The sequence below is a fragment of the Ceratotherium simum genome, chromosome 22 (assembly GCF_057802395.1).
Source record: "Ceratotherium simum simum isolate JZ-2026a chromosome 22, ASM5780239v1, whole genome shotgun sequence".
In the NCBI taxonomy this organism is placed as follows: Eukaryota; Metazoa; Chordata; class Mammalia; order Perissodactyla; family Rhinocerotidae; genus Ceratotherium; species Ceratotherium simum.
This window is the reverse complement of record NC_141921.1, coordinates 3,978,692-3,997,582: the sequence shown is the minus strand read 5'-3', so window position 1 is coordinate 3,997,582 and position 18,891 is coordinate 3,978,692. Positions and strand designations below refer to the sequence as shown.

The window sequence follows — 18,891 nt, the reverse complement described above, 5'->3', positions numbered from 1 at the left end:
GTCTCTGATGGATGACAGAGCTTTTTGCCTTCTAACATATACCCAGGTGATTGGGACACAGTATGAAGAGAGTTATGATTTAGCCTAAGTCCATGGCTCAGTGAGCCTGCAGAGGAGGGGCCAGAACCTTCTATGAGGGTGACAAGGTGTTCTTTCACTGGAGTCTAGGAGAACAAAAAGCTGATGGCCAGGTGGAGAGGAGAAGAGTGCTGCAGGTGAAGGACCGGCGTTGACGAAGGTTTGTGGGGACCAGGGCCTGTGGCTCATTTAGGGGTAAGAGGTCTAGGGTGGCAGCAGGAGAGAGTGGGAGGGAAGTGGGGGGCAGCTAGCAATCTGACTAGATTTAAAACATGAAACAAACTTTATCTTTTCCCTTAGCAAGACTATTGTCTCTCTGTAATCTATAAATGAGGAGAGAGAGGCCACTGGAAAGTGTTTCCCATTTGGACCAGGTTCGCAATGAGAGGAGCCAGCTGGCTGGAGGTTCAGGGAGGGTCATGTATCAGGTCTAGAAGGCCTCCAGCAAGGGTCTTCTGAGGAGGCTGCAGAGCCCGGCCTGTGCTGCTCCTCGCCTCTGTTTAATCAGCCTGCCCCATTGCGATCTCATTTGTTCCCCGTCCAGTCGCTGCCCCAACACCTCATCAATTACCCCGGGCTCAGGGAGAGGGCCCACCACGCTGCTGCCAAGACCCCAGTGCCTGGTGCTGACAACGGAGAGCTGGACTCCGTCTGTCCTGATGATCTGGGGCCAGATAAGGGCCATTAACACCTTTCTTAATTACGGAACCCCGAAGCAGGCCTGCTAGTCCCTGGCAGGCAGAACTGGGAGGAACCATGAAGATCCGGGCTTCACTCTATTTTATTTAAATAAGTTAAAATATGAAAGCCCTTGGAACAGTGCCTAGCACATAGCAAGTGCTATGGAAGTCTTTGCTGTTGTTGTTATTAGTGCTGTCACATTAATAGGTAGAGAGAGGACTTGCCCAGTTACACAGCAAGTGACAGACTGAGCTGGGACAGGTCCAGGCCAGGGCTCTTTCCAAGGCATTGTGCTGCCCTGGGGAGGACCGTACTGGCTTTCTTTACACTTGGTGGCTGATGTTTTGAGCTCTGATGTAGGGTCGGTTCTAAGAAAAGGCACAATAGGAAGCTTATTATCTGAGGAGATGCGAGACAAAGGCTATACCTTCTTCATAAAAACTTCTCTTTATTTGATCTCATCCCCAAACAGCACTGTTCAGTAGGCATCTCCATGTTATGGATGAGAACATGGAGTATGTACATACCTCACCCAGAGGCCTGCTCTCAGAAGACACCCAATAAATTTTAACTTCCTTGGTCCCTGGGGTGGGCACATGTCTCTGACTAATGTAGACGTCTCCATTGAAGCTAATCCCCCACCCAACTCGCCGTTTCTCCCCTCCCAGGGTGAGAAATGAGAAATGATGACCAGGAGAGTGAGAGAGTCACCAGCCTGGCGGGGCCCACAGAGGGTAGGGGCGGGCTGGTGGCTGGTGGGTGGCCAGCTGCTGGGGGGGAAGAGAGTGCCTCAAGGGCACCCATTTGTCTTGTCCTTTGACATTTGGGGTAAACTCGTACCTGCTTCTCATTCCGTGCAGCATCTGCACTACCTGCTGCCGAGAAGAGTGTCTCAGTAGAATCTGGGGAGGCCGACTTGAGAGGGTTCTGTGCCAGTCTGGGGAGGGAGGGTCAGGGGCCGGGGCACCACAATGTCCTCAGCCAGGAGAGGTGAGGCTGGGAGGGGAAAGGAAGAAGACACTTGCTCAGGTGATGCTAGGCCCAGGATCATTTCTGAAATTCACTGAAGCCAGTTTTAGGGAAGTAAAAGGCAGTTACAGTCATATGTCGCTTAAGGATGGGGACAAATTCTGAGAAATACGTCGTTAGGCGATTTCGTTGTTGTGTGAACATCATAGAGTGTACTTATACAAACCTAGACAGTGTAGGCTAATACACACCAGGCTATATGGTACTAATCTTATGAGACCACCGTCGTATATGTGGTCCGGCATTGACCGAAATGTCGTTATGCGGCACATGACTGTAGCTCTATTTTATGGGGGCGAGGTCGGGGGGAACAGCTCACAAAAGGACATAATATAACACACTGGTTTAGGCCCCTGTCTCTGGAGTTAGGGTTAAAATCCTAGCCACCCCAGCCCCTACTCACTGTGTGACCCTATGCAAGTTTCTTAATCTTTTTTGTGCCTCAGTTTCCTCATCTGTCAAATGGGAGAATATTGCTATTACCTCTTAGAGTTGATGTGAGGATTAGGCGTTAACACACACGAAGTGCTGAGAATGGGGCCTGGCACATAGTCAGCCCTATGTAAATGTGGCTGTTATTATTGCTATTATTTAATACCTAATATGTGTCAGGTTGGTCTCTCACAACTGACTCCCCTGCAGATAGTCAGTGGGCTGAGGTGTGGACCCTGACTCCCTAGCTCTAAAGACTGCACTTTCCCCTGGGCCAGGCTGACTCTAACACTCAGTCCCCGTCTGAAATCTCTCTATTCCTTGAAACGTCCCTCACTTTTCCCTGTTGGATGAGAGTGTGGAGAGAGTGGTAAGAAGGTTACTTCATGGGCATCCAGGGTGCTAAGATGTCATTGGCCTCATGTTGGAGGCAGTGTTCTTTGCCCGATAAAAAGGCTCCACGTACACAGCCTGCTGTCCGACTTCATGGTTCGCCCTGTCTTCTTCTTGGCAGCTGTGTGGCCCTAGGCAAGTCACATCACCTCTGCGAGCCTCATTCCCTCTGCTTTTCCATCTCCTCAGCGTCCTGGCTGGGTGGGCAGCGCCTGGGGAACTCGGACAACGTGGAGAGCCGCTCGTGGGTGGAGTTTTGCAGAGACTGGAAGAGGCCTTGGCCATTGCCATTCTTGGAGATGCTTCTATAATAAAAAAGTGAAAAAAAAAAAGCCAAACAGCATTATAAAATAGGATGTGTTTCAAGTTGGGCCGTGATCATCCCCTTCTGATCCTGCTGGTGCATGTCTGGGGATGTACGTATCATCTCCTGTGGAACCTACATGGACCGTCCAGTGTGGCCCTCTGGACCTGTGGGGTGGGGCCAAGGACCCTCCTGACCCCTCTGAGAGAGGTCCTGGGTTCCAGCCCTGCCGCTGCACCTGGCCAGGCCTAGACTGAACTCCTTGGGTGGGGCCTCAGAGGGCCTGGCACAACAGCGCTCAAGAATCCGACAGAAAGAAATTGACCTTCCCTCCTCCTAGGGTCTTGGAGTTTCCTACCTCCCTACTTTTTCTCATCGACTGGCTGGCGGGCCCTTCCACGTCTCCCCACCTTCTTCTATGTCTGATTCAGGCGCAAGATAAAAGTCACCATGTCTGTGGAGCAATCACCCCTTCCTCTGTGAGCCGTCAGCTTTTGGTTAGAGCTCTACCTGTAGAGGGCCAGAGCCACAGAGGCCTGGAGCTATAGAGTCCAGAGCTCTACTTCTGGGGTGGTGCTTCTTCCTGCACATGGGCAGACACAAGCACAGTGACCCGAGCTGTGAGCAGCTCAAACCCTGAGACCAGATCTGATGATGACCCAGGACCCAGAGAGCCAGTGTTTGACCTGGAGCCCGGCACATATCAGGTGCTTACGAATGAAGGAATCAGTGAGTAAAACAGACCTGGGCTCTGGCTTTGAGGACCCTTGGTGTACCCACAAGCATCTGTTCTTCCTCAGGTCACAACACTGACCCCATTTCACGGCTGGTCTCCCGTCATTTGACTGTGAGCACTAAGGCCAGCCTTGGGGCTTGACTCAGAGTCTTTAGCACCCAGCACAGTGTCTGGAACAAAGTAGGTGCTCAATAAATATTGAGGGAGGAATGGATGACTGGCTCCTACATTTATTCACCTGTGATGCAACCTGGAGTCCCCAAATCTGGCCCTGGAGCCCACCATTGTGATCTCACCCTCAGGCACACGCCCCCTGCTGCATGTGGTCCCTTGTGTAACTCCTAGCAGCATGAGGAGAGGGTTAGAGAAGAGCAAGTTGGGAGTCATTTGCAGGCCTGTCAGCAGGCATTGCTGCAGATGCAGCATGCAGTAGATGGGCCAACTCTTCAGAAGACAGAACGAAAACACATTGGCCTGGAATAATCACTGTTTTCTTGCTCAGCTCACTCTCATTGCCCAGAATTGGTTCAACTCTTAAGTGGCCAATGAGGTTCCTCCTCATTGGAGGAGGGATGTACCAAGAGGGGGCCATTCAAGATTAAGTGGGGCAAAATATCTCCTAAAGGTCCTACCCCAAGTGTTCCTCATTTTACAGAAGAGGACTTGAAGTCTGAGTTGAGTAACTTGCTCAAGGCCACATGACTCATCAGTAATTGTACCTCTAGCTACAATTTTTGAGCACTTACTATGTGTTAGCCACTAACATAAATGCTTTGCATACATTATCGTCTTTGATCCTGGTTAAAACAGCCTTATGGGTTGGGTTTAATTATCCCCATTTGACAGAAGTAGAAACCGAGGCTCAGAGAGATTAAGTGACTTGCCCAGTGCTGCCTTGTTAGGTTTTGGCAGAGCTGGGACTCCTGTCCAAATCTGTCAGACTCGGAGCCTGTGCCGCAGTGGTTCTCAGTCAGCAGAACATGCACATTGGAATCGCCTTTGATAATTTTAAAAAATACCCATGCCAGAGCCCCACCTCACACCTGCGGGATCAGAGCCTCTGTGTTCTGGACAAGCTCCCTAAGCGATTCCAGTGCACCTCCATGCTTGAGAAGCTCTGTATGAAGAGCTCACCTCCTGTCAGCTCCAAGGTTTCTTATCTGAAAAATGGGGGCCACTGGGACCCAGGGCTCTTTACAAGGATCCAAAAGAGCTTATGCATGTGAAAGGGCCGAATGCAGAGCCCGTGTGCAGGGTGCTCAGTAATTGCTGACTTCCGTGTCCCAGCAACCAAGGAGCGCCTGGAGGGCTTCGGGTCTCTGGTGTGTGTACACGACCCTGCTTTGCCAGAGACCCAGAACGCCATTTTCTGGGCTTTGGGGTTCAGTTTCCTGATTGTTTGTTATTATTCTTAATAGAACTCAGGAGAAGGCCGCGAGTAGGCCAGACATCTGTGATAAATCTGTTGAGGTTTCTACAGGAAAGATTTCCCAAGTTCACTGTATTCTATATTTCTTGCCTTTCTTTCTAGCTACAACACAGCCAGGAAAATATCTTGCTTGAACTGAAAGAAAACAGCCCATGAGCCTCTGGTGCAAGTGACTTGGGGAATATGAGTGTCATATTATATGGCGAACGGAGGTGAGGATATTTGGAAGCTTCTTTCTAAAACACCAATCCAAAAGGGAAAGGGAGCGTTTATTGCAAACCTTCCTGTTTCAGTCCTTGTACAACGAGCTTCACATATATTATCTCATCTCAGGGAGGACCTCACTCATGGGGATGTGAGGAGCATTAATATCCCTATTTTACAGATAAGGACACTGAGGTTCAGAGAGTTGACATGACATGACCAAGGTCTTGCAGCCAGCGTGTGGGTTCAAACCTAGTCTGTCTGGTTTTAAAGCCTATAGTCTTCTCTGCACCACAACTGTCTGCTCATGTCTTCTATTTTCTTCTCATATTTCCCAATAACATTAAATTAATTTCATGATAAAAGCAAACAAACTTTAAAAGCTCGTTGCAAAAAAAAAAATAGAGATCTTTCTAAAATGTAGCATTCTTACTATGCTTATGGTACCCCTAGTGCCTGATTCTAGCAGGTGTGCAATAAATGATCGATGATGGAATGGACAAATGAGGAAATCTTCTGCCTGCCTGCTGGGACACCCCTTTCTTCCCACGGGGCCTCCCTGTGCCCATTTTTGCCTCCACTTCAGGCTTTCTTCCACTGTCTAGGCCTGCTCCCCTGGGAACTCATTGGCTTTGTGGCAAGTCCAGATTACAGGGCTTCCCCCCTTGTGTTTGGCCTGTCTTAGGAATAAACAAACTCCTCAGTTCTCCTTCTGGGACTCATGGGGCAAGTCATTTTTCCTCTCTGGATCTCCATTGTACGATGTCAAGTCATTATCAAATGTATGCCATGGTTTCACATTTAATACATTAAAGAGTAATAATGATAATAATAATAGATATAATTTTTAGGGCTTCCTGTGTGACAGGTGCTCTGTCAAGTACTTCATGTACAATGTCTTGAATACTCACAACAACCCTATTGTAGTAGATTGAAGAGTGTCCTCCCAAAAGAAATGTCCAAATTCTAACCCTTGATAACCGTGACTGTCACCTTATTTGGAAATAAAGTCTTTGCAGATGTGATTAAGTTATAGATCTTCAGATGAGATTATCCTGGATCTAGAGTGGGCCTTCAATCTAACGACTGGTGTCCTTATAAGAGAAAGGAGAGGGAGATTTAACAAAGAGACACAGAGAAGACCATCTGAGGATAGAGGCAGAGATTCGAATGATGCATCTACAGGCCAAGGAATGCCACGGATTGCCAACAGTCACCAGAAGCTGGGAGAGAGGCATGCAATGAATTTTCCCTCAGAGTCTCCAGAGGGAGCCAACTCTGCCAACATGTTGATTTTGGACTTTTGGCCTCCAGAGTTGTGAGAAGATAAATTTCTGTTGTTTTAAACCAGCAAGTTTCTGATAATTTGTCACACCTATAATACAGAAGTTTTTATTTTACAGATAAGAAAACTGAGGCCGAGAAGAGTTCATGACTTTGTCCAAGATCGCAGAATTAGCAAGTACCCCAGACTGGATTCTAACCCAGTTCCAGGGCTGGCTTCAGGGGCACACAACTTGTGCACTCAGAAGGGCTGTGTGCTTGTTTTAATGCTCTGCTGTTGCCTTCTTGAAATTCTGAACATTTTGAACAAGTGGCCTTGCATTTTCATTTTGCACGGGGCTCTGCAAATTATGTAGCCAGACCTGGGAAGGGTCTGTCTGGTCTCCTGACCTTTCCTTATCATCCGCATATCACGACCCACATACATCCTCAGTCTCCATCCATCCCCACAACTTCAGCCTCTGAACCAGTCTCCCCACTACGGTAGGCTGAATAATGGCCCCCAAAGATGTTCCCAACCTAATCCCCAGAACCTGGAAATATGTTACCTGACACAGTAAAAGGGACTTTGCAGACGTGATTAAATTAAGAATCCTGAGATGGAGAGATTATGCTGGATGATCTGGTGGGCCAGAGGTAATCACAGCAGTCCTTCCAAGAGGGATCCAGGAGGAGGCAGAGTCAAAGGGGAAGGCAGGTTGATGACAGAACAGAGATGGGAGTGACGCACTTTGAAGATGGAGAAAGGGGCTGCTAACCAAGAAATACAAGTGGCTTCTAGAAGCTGAAAAACGCAGGGAGATGAATTCTCCCCTCAGAGCCTCCAGAAGGAATCAGCCCTGCTGACACCTTCACTTCAGCCCAGTGAAACTGAGTTTGGAATCCAGAATTGTAAAAGAATAAATGTGTGTTTTAAGGCACTAACTCGGTGGTAATTTGTTATAGCAGCAACAGGAAAGGAATACACCCTGCTTACAGGACTCCTTCCTTCTCTCACCGTTAAATCTACAGAAGAAAAATAAACCATTCTGATGGTATTGGGGACGATAAATAGAACTCTAGTTCAACAGAAAAACATTCAAAACATTTACATAACATTTACGTGTAATTGTAGAAATTGCAGGTTTTCAAAGGCAAGATTCCTTTTTGTGAAGTTTATTTAGTATGTAAGGGAAAATATTCCAATATTTGTAGTTAATTCATCAAAATTATAAATGTGATACAACAAATACTGGTTTAGAAATCCAAAGAATATTTAAAAGTGTTTTAAAAAGCTCTCTATGCTTCTATTTTAATCTTTCATTGTTCTGAAAGGGAATATGATTTTAATGTTTGTGTTTTTTAATAGTCAGATTTCCACCTAATACATAAAAGGTTAAACATTAAAAGATTGTTTTAAACATGAATTTAATCTTAGCCCCTTTTAGAAAAAAATGAAAGAAAATCAATCATCAAAAGTCTACAACACCAAGCAAATAAAACTTAAAAAAAAAAATAGAGAAACCAGAGTCCGTTTTCCTTAGCCTGACTTCCAAGTTTACTTGCCACCTAGCCTTTGCCCAATGTGCCTCCCACATCTGCCAACAGCCCCCCACTCCACACAAAGCGGGCAGCTGAAAAAGCATGACTCTGGGACCCAGTTCTGTTCCATAACTTCCTGCCTGTATGAGTTTGGGCAAGTCAACTTCATTGGTCCGGGTCACATTATGTCCATTTCATAAATGAGGAAATTAGTCCTCAGGGCTGGGTTGTAGCAGAAAGGAACGGTGTCTAGCATGACACCTTGCACATCATAGGTGGAGATGTTGGAGATGATGCTGTCAAACAGTAACTGCTGTCCCCTATTCCTTTCAGGTAGCAGCAGATATGTTCTAGACTCACTGCTTGTGGGGCATGATTGTTAGGGAATAAACACTGATTTTAGAAAGTCACCTTTAGGATTTCTGAGTGGGCATTTGAGGCTCCTGGCAGCAGTCTGTACAGAAGACATAGCCCAGACCAGCTCAGGGCATGAAGTTTATGCCTTAAACAACTGAGGATCCGGGAATGATGCTTGTCATTTTGCATAAGAAGAGTTTAAGGCTTTCTGATTTGGTAGAAAGATGGAAAAGTTGGGGAAGGGGGCAATAGAGGGAGTCTCTGGTGCAATTTCACCCTGTCCCTCTTGGAGATATGAGGCAGAGGGTGAAGGAAAACCCAGATGGGTTGACGACTCCCAAAGAAGAGGGTCTGGGGAGCCTCTGGCCAACATCTGGCTCCTTGTTCTAGGATGTTATGAGCCCCACAAGGGTCACACCCCACTTTGCCCTGGATGAGTCGGATGAAGATGGCCACACAGGAGGAGTAATAGGATATTTGGTCAGCTTCTTTAACTAAGCCCAAAGTAACAGTGACTTAAATGAGGTAGTAGGTTATTTCTGTCATATAAAAGTTTAGGCTGGTGGATGGTCCAGGGAGGAAAGGCAGCTCTGCTCCATGAGTCCTCTGGAGCTTCACTATTCCCTAGGGTGTTGGTTTGGTCTCTCCAGCTGCAGTTAGCTCTCATCTACCACCTCTGCATTTCAGTGAGCTGGAAAGGCGAAAGAAGGGGAAAAAAAGAAGCCAACTGCTTCCTTTTCAGAACATGACCAGAAGTTTCACACATCACTTCTCACGTCTTTTTGGCCAGAACTTTGTCACATAAGCATCCCTAGCTGCAAGAAAGGCTTGGAAATGGAATCCCTAGCTCCATGACCTTGAGGCTAGCTGAAACTTATAGGGTTGGGCCTTTATAATTAACAGGAATCAGCATAGAATGGATATTTGGGGACAATAGTAACTCTGTTATAGAGAGCCTACATGGAATGGCAAATATTTCCCGACTGGATCAGGCAGGGTTCAATAAAAGAAGTAGAACCATTGTGACTGCTACAGAATAAAGGATTAATTATAGAAATAAGACTAAACAATTATGGGAAGAGCTGAGGAAACAAGGGTCTGGTCAGGGCAGTTGGAAGATTGAGACCAGTCACCAACCAATGCTTCTGAGACTGTTGCAGGTAGACAGTGAAGGAGAATAAGAACACGCTAGAGCTTTGGCACCTCTGCATCTGTGGCTTACCTCATCTAAACAAAACAACCTTAAGAGAGCAATATTGTTTAGTCTCCACATATCTGTGACTTTCCCAGCTTTTTTCTTGTACTTGATTTCTAGTTTCATACCATTGTGGTCAGAAAAGATGCTTGATATGATTTCAATATTCCTAAATTTAGTGAGGCTTGCTTTGTTTCCCAACATATGGTCTATCTTTGAGAATGTTCCATGTGCACTTGAGAAGAATGTGTATTCTGCTGTCTTTGGTTAGAATGTTCTATATATTCCACATGCTACTGAAAACTATTGGATCAATGAAGAAATCAATAATTACCTGGAGAAAAATGAAAATGAAAATATAACATAGCAAAACTAATGGGATGCAGCAAAAGCAGTACTAAGAGGAAAGTTTGTAGTAATATAGGCCTAGCTCAAGCAACATGAAAAATCTTAAATAATCTTACACTATACCTAAAAGAACTAGAAAAAGAACAAACAAAGCCCAAAGTCAGTAGAAGGAAGGAAATAATAAAAATCAGAGCATAAATAAATGAAATAAAGACTAAAATAAAATAGAAAGGATCAGTGAAACTAAGAGGTGTTTCTTTAAAAAGACAGACAAAATTAACAAACCCTTAGCCAGACTCTCTAAGAAAAAAAGAGAGATGGCTCAAGTAAATAAAATCAGAAATGAATGAGGAGAAATTACAATGGAAACCACAGAAACACAAAGGATTATAAGAGAATATTATGAAAAGCTATATGCCAATAAATTGGATAACCTAGAAGAAATGGATAAATTCTTAGAATCATACAACCTCCCAAAACTGAATCAAGAAGAAATAGAGAATCTGAATAGACCAATCACAAGTAAAGAGATTGAAACAGTAACCAAAAACCTCCCAAAAAACAAAAGTCTAGGACCAGATGGCTTCTCTGGTGCATTCTACCAAACATTCAAAGAAGATTTAATACCTGTCCTTCTCAAATTCGTCCAAAAAATTGGAGAGGATGGGATGTTTCCTAACTCATTTTACAAGGCCAACATCACCCCGATACCAAAACCAGACAAGGACAACACAAAAAAGGAAAATTACAGGCCAATATTGCTGATAAACATAGATGCAAAAATCTTCAACAAAATATTAGCAAATTGAATACAACAATACATTAAAAGGATCATACACCATGATCAAGTGGGATTTATTCCAGGGATGCAGGGATGGCTCAACTTCTGCAAATCAATCAATGTGATACACCACATTAACAAAATGAAGAATAAAAATTACATGATCATCTTAGTCAACTCAGAGAAAGCATTTGATAAGATCCAACATCCATTTATGATAAAAAATCTCAATAAAATGGGTATAGAAGGAAATTACCTCAACATAATAAAGGCCATATATGACAAATCCACAGCCAACATCATACTTAATGCTGAAAACCTGAAAGCTATTACTCTGAGAAGAGGAACAAGACAAGGATGCCCACTCCTGCCACTCTTATTCAACATAGTACTGGAGGTTTTGGCCAGAGCAGTTAGGCAAGAAAGAGAAATAAAAGGGACCCAGATTGGAAAGGAAGAAGTAAAACTGTCACTGTTTGTGGATGAAATGATTCTATATATAGAAAACTCTAAAGAATCCAACAGAAAACTATTAGAAATAGTCAACAACTACAGCAAATTTGCAGGGTACAAAATCAACTTATAAAAATCCGTTACTTTTCTATATGCTAATAATGAACAAGCAGAATGAAGTCAAGAATACAACCTGACTTACAATTACAAAAGAAAGAATAAAATATCTAGGAATAAATTTAACCAAGGAGGTAAAAGACCTATACATTGTAAACTATAAGACATTATTGAAAGAAATCGAAGAAGAGAGAAAGAAATGGAAAGATAATCCATGCACATGGATTGGAGGAATAAACATGGTCAAAATGTCCCTTTTACCTAAAGCAATCTACAGATTCAATGTGATCCCAATCAGAATTCCAATGACCTTCCTCACAGAAATAGAACAAAGAATCCTAAAATTTACATAGAACAACAAAAGACCCTGAACAGCCAAAGAAATCCTGAGAAAAAAGAACAAAGTTGGACGTATTGCAATCCCTAAACTCAAAGTATACTACAAAACTATAGTAATCAAAACAGCATGGTACTGGCAGAAGAATAGACATATGGATCAATAGAACAGAATTGAGAGCCCAGAAATAAAACCACACATCTATGGATAGCTATTCTTTTACAAAGGAGCCAAGAACATGCAATGGAGAAAGGAAAGTCTCCCCAATAAATGATGTTGCGAAAACTAGATAGCCATGGGCAAAAGAATGAAAGTAGACCATTATCTTATACCATACACAAAAATGAACTCAAAATGGATTGAAGACTTGAGTGTAAGACCTGAAACCATAAAACTCCTAGAAGAAAATATAGGCAGTATGCTCTTTGACATCGGTCTTAGCAGTATCTTTTTGAATACCATGTCTACTCAGGCAAGGGAAAAGAAAAAATAAACAAATGTAACTACAACCTAAAAAGCTTCTGCAAGGCAAAGGAAATCATCAACAAAACAAAAAGACAACTCACCAAGTGTGAGAAAATATTTGCAAATCATATATCTGACAAAGGGTTAATTTCCAACTAAATAAAGGATTCATACAACTCAACAACAAAACAATGAACACCCTGATCAAGAAATGGGCAGAGGACATCAATAGACATTTTTCCAAGGAAGATATAATACAGATGGCCAGTAGGCACATGAAAAGATGTTCAACATCACTAATTATTAGGGAGATGCAAATCAAAACTACAATGAGATATTACTTCATACCTGTCAGAATGGCTATAATTAACAAGAGAAAAAACAACAAATGTTGGAGAGGATGTGGAGAAAAGGGAACCCTCATACACTGCTGGTGGGAATGCAAACTGGCACAGCTACTATGGAAAACAGTACAGAGATTTCTCAAAAAATTAAAAATAGAAATACCCTATGATCCAGGTATTCCACTACTTGGTATTTATCCAAGGAACATGAAATCAATAATTCAAAAAGGTACATGCACCTCTTTGTTCATCACAGCATTATTCACAATAGGCAAGATGTGGAAGCAACCCAAGTGCCCATCAATGGATGAATGGATAAAGAAGATTTGGTATATATATGCAATGGGATACTCCTCAGCCATAAAAAAAGACAAAATCATGCCATTTGAACAACATGGATGGACCTTGAGGGAGTTATGCTAAGTGAAATAAGTCAGAGAAAGATAAATACTGTATGATTTCACTCACATGTGGAAGATAAACAAACAAGCAAACACGTAGATAAGCAGAACAGATTGGTGGTTACCAGAGGGGAAGGAGGTAGGGGAGAGTGAAGGGGGTAAAAGGGCATATATGTATGGTGATGGATAAAAACTAGACTATTAATGGTGAACACGATGCAGTCTAAACAGAAACTGAAATATAATAATGTACACCTCAAATTTACACAATGTTTTAAGCCAATATGACCTCAAAAATAATTAAAAAAAAAAAAAAAAAAAGAGCAGTGGCTGCCGCTTTACTTTCGCATCTAAATCTTGAATACGTTTCTCTTTCGACCAACTCCAACCTGAAATTGTGTAGGAACGGAATTCTAGGAAATGTAGTTCTAGCTTAGCCAGGTTGACACAGTTACAAACCACCACATTCATGTTGTTGAGAGCAGTAGAGATTGATATAGCATTGAGATGGAGCAGATCTGGGAGTTGCAAGGCTGGGCGAGGGGATAAGAGCAGTGGGTTCTGCATGGGCCCCTTGGGCAACACTGCTTCTCAATGGACGACGCTGAGGATGAGATATCTGGGCCTCCCTCTCTCCAGTGCCTGGACACCTTGTACCAGCCCCTCCACTCCCATCAGGACTAAGATACAATCTTGGGCACTGAAATGTTATCTTGAGGTTGGTCTGGGAGAGAGAAAACTCTGACTTGAGAAAACCCCGGTTTGTTTAAGAAAACCTCAAATCGATGACATTAGGATTTTCTGCCCTTGGGCAGAATGTGGGCTTAGAATAGAAAATAGGGTGCTTTATAGAAAAATAAGCTTCGTTTCTTATAAATGTGAATACGTATAGTGAGAAATTCACATATGCTAAAAAGGCAATCAACAAATCTCATCTGCCTCCTTCGTTTTTGTGGGGTCCAGCCAAATCTAAGGACACCGCTGGTCCCTCCAGGGGCCTGACTCTGGGTTTTGCATGTGAGCTCCCTTCTTCCACGAATGCTCTCACACCTTTGTCTCCTTGATTGTTTTAAGCAACCCCAGGGTTCATTTCTCCTCAGTGAGTCAGCTCAGATGAACACCTCCTCTGTTAATCCTTCCTGCCCTGCCTCCCCTGTGTGACCTAAGGAGTTCCATCAAACAGAAGTTGTGTGCCTGACTCAATGTAACATCTCCCAAACTAAATTATGAGCTCCCTTGGGCAAGACCCTCACATGTCCCGTCTCTGAGTGCCAGCCCCAGGGAGCAGGCCTCAGTGAACACCTGTCGACTGACTGACTGGACCCACCTTTCTCCAGATCGTGAACAAACAAATCAGATGATTGTCCTATTCTGAGGAGAACACTGTTCCCTAATTGTGTAGATATAAATTACACACACAGACACGGTTCTCTCTCTGCTAATAGCATTTGATTGTGTTGAGAAAAATATAAACCTTCTAAAACTGTATGTAACAGGGATCTTTGGGTCTTCAAGTGTTAACTATGAATTATGTGTCCATCTCCTTTTATTTCCTCCTCTGACCCTTTCCCCGCATTGTTTCCTCTGGCCTGTACTGCAGAGAAACATCTCTTACTTCAGGCTTTTGTTACTGTATTAGTTTTCTGTGGCTGCTATAACAAAGTACCACAAACTGAGTGTCTTAAGACAACAGAAATTTATTCTCTCACAGTTCTGTAGGCTAGAAGTCTGAAATCGAAATGTGTCAATAGTGCTATGCTCCCTCTGAAGGCTCTAGGGAATACTTCCTTGCCTCTTCCTAGCTTCTGGTGACTTCCAACAATGCCTGGTGTTTCCTGGTCTGTAGATGAATCACTCCAATCTGTCTCCCACGTCACATGGCATTCTCACTGTCTCCTCTGTGTCTTCACATGGCCTTCTTAGAAGGACACCAGTCATTGGATTTAATCCAATATGACCACTTAATCCAGTATGATCTCATTTTAACTTGATTACATCTGCAAAGACCCTATTTTCAAATAAGGTCATACTCACAGGCATTGGAGATTAGGACTACAACATATCTTTTTGGGGACACGGCTCACCCCACAACTGTCACCACAGCTTATGTATTCCAAGCTCAGAGACTACCAAGGATACCTGCAGTCAGTCACTGCATCATCGCAGCTGGAGCCCTTCTGGCACGGGGCAGAACCCTGTCCTCATGGCTGTTGATTGGCACAGTGGCCAATTGGGTAGGGTGATGAGTCACTGCTTCTGAGTCTCCCTCATGGCCTCAAGCATGAAATCACACAATACTTGATATAATACAGTAGGAAGTACAGAACATTGGGCATAGCATTGGCTCTGTCACCAACATGCTGTGCAAGCTGAATCAGCTACTTTTCTGAGCATCAGGTCACTACTTTGTTGAGTTCTGCACAAATGAATGGACAGACACTGACTGAGCGTTTGCCATGTGCCAGAGCAGGGGCTGGGTCCTGGGATACAGCAGGAATTAGAATTCTGCCCTCCATGAACCTAGTGGGGGATAAATCACTCACCAGTGAGGTCTTGTAAGGATCAGAGCGCTTTGTGGTCTATAACGTGCTGTACACATGTCAGCAGCAAAGCTGACTCATGGAGTTCAGGCCTGGAAGGCCTTGTGACAACACCTCCGTTCCTCCCTTAGGCCTCTGACATTGCTAAACACAGCACTTTGAAATTCAGAGGGAACGTTCACTTTTCACTTACTTGTTTATTAATTTGAGCACTGATCACGTAGCAGGCACAGGGCGAGGTCCTGGAGATCCAGGGTGAACACAGCCAGCACAGGCCCTGTCCCACAGAGCTTACAGTCCACAGGAGGGACAGGCCACAATTTGCAAGTTCTCACGTTCCCGGAAACTCCTGCTTTGGCCTTAAAGGTTAAGTAATTTTTTCGAGGTTCTCAACCTTAAATCTTGTCTTAGTCCATTTGGCTTGCTATAACAAAATACCATAGACTGGGTGTTTATAAACAAGAAAAATTTATATCTTATAGTTGTGGAGGATGCGAAGTCTAAGATCAAGTTTCCGTCAGATTTGGTATCTGGTGAGTGCCCAATTCCTGGTTCATAGACGGCCACCTTCTCTCTGTGTCCTCATATGGTGGAAGGTGGAAGGGAGCTCTGTAGGGTCTCTTTTATAAGAGCACTGACCCATTCATGAGGGCGGCACTCCCATGAGCTAATCACCTCCCACAGGCCCCACCTTCAAATATTATCACATTGGGGATTAGGTTTCAATTTATGGATTTTGGTGGACACAGACATTCACTCTACAGCAAATCTCAATAGAGTCCAGGTACAAACTCAGTCTTCTGACTTGTTCAAGAATCTTTCCACCTTATCAAACTGGTTCATGTAGGAAGCAAGGATAAGATCTGCCTCTGGGCAGAGCAGGACTGTTGTGCGACTTGAACGAAGTCGAAACTGGGAAGGTGTGTACGAAGGGTTACAGTATCAGCAAGGAGAAGGAGTTGTCATTATCGGGGGCCATCTGGATACATTCAGATGCCTGTGTGTGTGTGTGTGTGTGTGCGTGTGAGTGAAAGACAGAGAGAGAGAGAGAGGGAGAGAGCGAGCGCAGAATAGCAAGCACACAGGCTGTCCTGTGGGTCCCTCACTCTGGACCTTGCCTTTCCCAGGAGTTTTTAGTTCTGAGTCTGGGCTGGGATTAGCATTGCAGGAACCTCAACGGAGGTTCCTCTTCCACAACGTGCACAGGATACTTGCCCACTGCAAGTGACAGGGACCTCAGTATTATCAGAATAGCACTTTCCATTGTTGGAAAATGCTCCTCCCTCCTCCCCCACTTTCACATTCACCTTCTCAACAACCAACATGTGATAGCACTTATGCTGGACTAGAAAAGGAAAAGAAGGCGGGTTCCCTATCCTTGAGGAACTCACTGATGTTGGAGAGTCCCAGATAAGTAAAGAGATGATGAGAATGCAATGTAGTTAGTGCTACGCTTGGACATGGTGGTACCCTGTGCTTATCTCTGCGCGAGCAGCTGACTCAGGGCACCAGGGGAGGTCGTCCCTGAAGAGGTGATCCTGGGCTGAGTCTTGAAGGATGAGTAGGTTTTAGCAAAACAGAGGGGAAGGAAATTCCAGACAGAGGACACAGTGGGGGCAAAGGCACAGAGCCAGAAAACAGTAAGACATGCCCACCCACCAGAGCCATGAGTGGAGGGGCTCAGCAGGGAAGCCTCCCTCCTCTTCTCCTCCTCCTCACCTCCTCCTCTTCCCCCAGTATTGTGGATGAGTTGGTCATTGATTGGTCAGATCCCAAGACAGTGAGATAAACTCATTAGCACTACTGGGGGGATCCCTGTGTACTAAAAGGTCATGCATGGGAGTGTGGGGCTCTGCTTTGCCCTCCTCGAGCCAGGAGCAGGAGGGAAGCCAGGGCCCAGCCTGCAGGCATATGCTCTTCCCCTCGCCTTCAGGCATGTGCTCAAGTACTTTCAGCTCTGGTCTCTTGTCCCACACAGATAGCTGGCTGGTGGTATGATCCTAAGACCTGAATTTGGGCTTACGAGCTTCAGAAAAACTCCAGCAAACTCCATTTGGAGGTTTTGGGTACAAGTCCAGGCACTAATATTGTCTTTGATTTTTCATGGGCAAGGGGGCCTGGGCAATCCCGGATCCCTTGGTCTAATAAAATCCAAGTGTACCCCACAATTGTTCTTAACACCTTCTTTTGTGTGGACACTGGCATTCAGCCTCCTCTAGAAAGCCTTCTTTCCTCATTTCCTTTTGCCAGCTGGATCAACCAGGTCCTGCCCACAAGCCAGCCTCCCACAGCCTCCTTCTCTGAGTCCACTTAGCTCATCCTGTCTTGCATTTTACTTGAGTTCAGATCATCTACAGCCTGGAGGGGTGCTCACGTGGTTTTCTCTTTTGTACCCCCCACGGCGTTGAGCACATCCAGAGCAAATGCTTAATAAACATTTATCGGACTAAACTTTTCCTGGCAGTAAAAGAAGAAACTAACGTCAGTGTAATTTATTGGGGGCCCAGGGCTAACACGATTTGTTCATTCACGTCTCCAACAACTGTTCACTGAGGGAGAGGAAGGTGGCCATCTCTCAGCCCGTCACAGGCTACCTGTCCTCATGGAGCTGATGGCCTTGTTCATCCTCATCACAAGGCTGAGGGTTTGCTTTTACTAACTCAGTGTTTGCCAAACAGGAAACAGAGAGTCTCTGAATGGGGAACGCCACTAGGTTTGCAAATGAGGAGGCTGGACCTGAACCCAGGTCTGCAAGGAGTGGGAGACAGGCGTCCTGGAGAGCGGCTTCTCCATCCGGCAGCTGTGTTGCACTCAGAGCCAATGCATGTCACTTGCATGTCACTTGCGACTGCGGTCATCTTCCTCCCCATGTGGCGGCATTTCTAAGGACCTGGAGAGAGACAGGCTGTGGACCAAAGCCAGGCCAGTACAAGAGCCCTTTTTCTCCTCTCTCAAATGACCTATCTTGAAATGTGTGATGCTTTCTCCACATGGCCGTAATTAGAGGGTCCCTCCCTTTTAATAATCCTTTTAAAGAAAAACCAGAGCAACACCCAGATGATTTGTGATTACCAGGGTAAGATGCACTTTTTCCATCATCCTGACGGCCGGGAGATGAGCGATGCAGAGGAACAGTGTTTCGTGCCGTCTCCACCATCTTCTCCCAGGTGGCGGGTGTTCCCTCCAGTGGGGCAGGCCCGGGGGCTGGGATGCTGAGCTTCCCCCACTCCCGCTTGGCCAGGAAAGAACTCCGGTCAGTCGCTTCACTCCCACTCATGTGCTCAATAAGCGCGCATGGAGCATCTCCCCGGTGCCACACCTGTGCTGGTGCTAAGTGGACAGAGATGAGGAGATACTGCCCCGTCTGCCAAGATGTCCCCATCCGGTGGTCTGACGGGAAAAGCAGACCTCCCCTCAGAGCTGGAGGAGTGGGCGGCTTTTCACCGGGGGAAGAAAGGGAAG

At 45.0% G+C, this 18,891-nt stretch overlaps 1 long non-coding RNA gene across 2 annotated transcripts in view; it reads left to right on the top strand.

The window, feature by feature from the left end:
• Window positions 1–1,731: 1,731 nt before the first annotated feature.
• Window positions 1,732–18,891, top strand: part of LOC147914039 (uncharacterized) — a 47,356-nt gene continuing 30,196 nt past the window's right edge. For both annotated transcript variants that reach the window (XR_015555732.1, XR_015555731.1), the window contains exon 1: window positions 1,732–5,294. This is a non-coding gene — a long non-coding RNA (uncharacterized LOC147914039). The remainder of the gene's footprint in view (window positions 5,295–18,891) is intronic.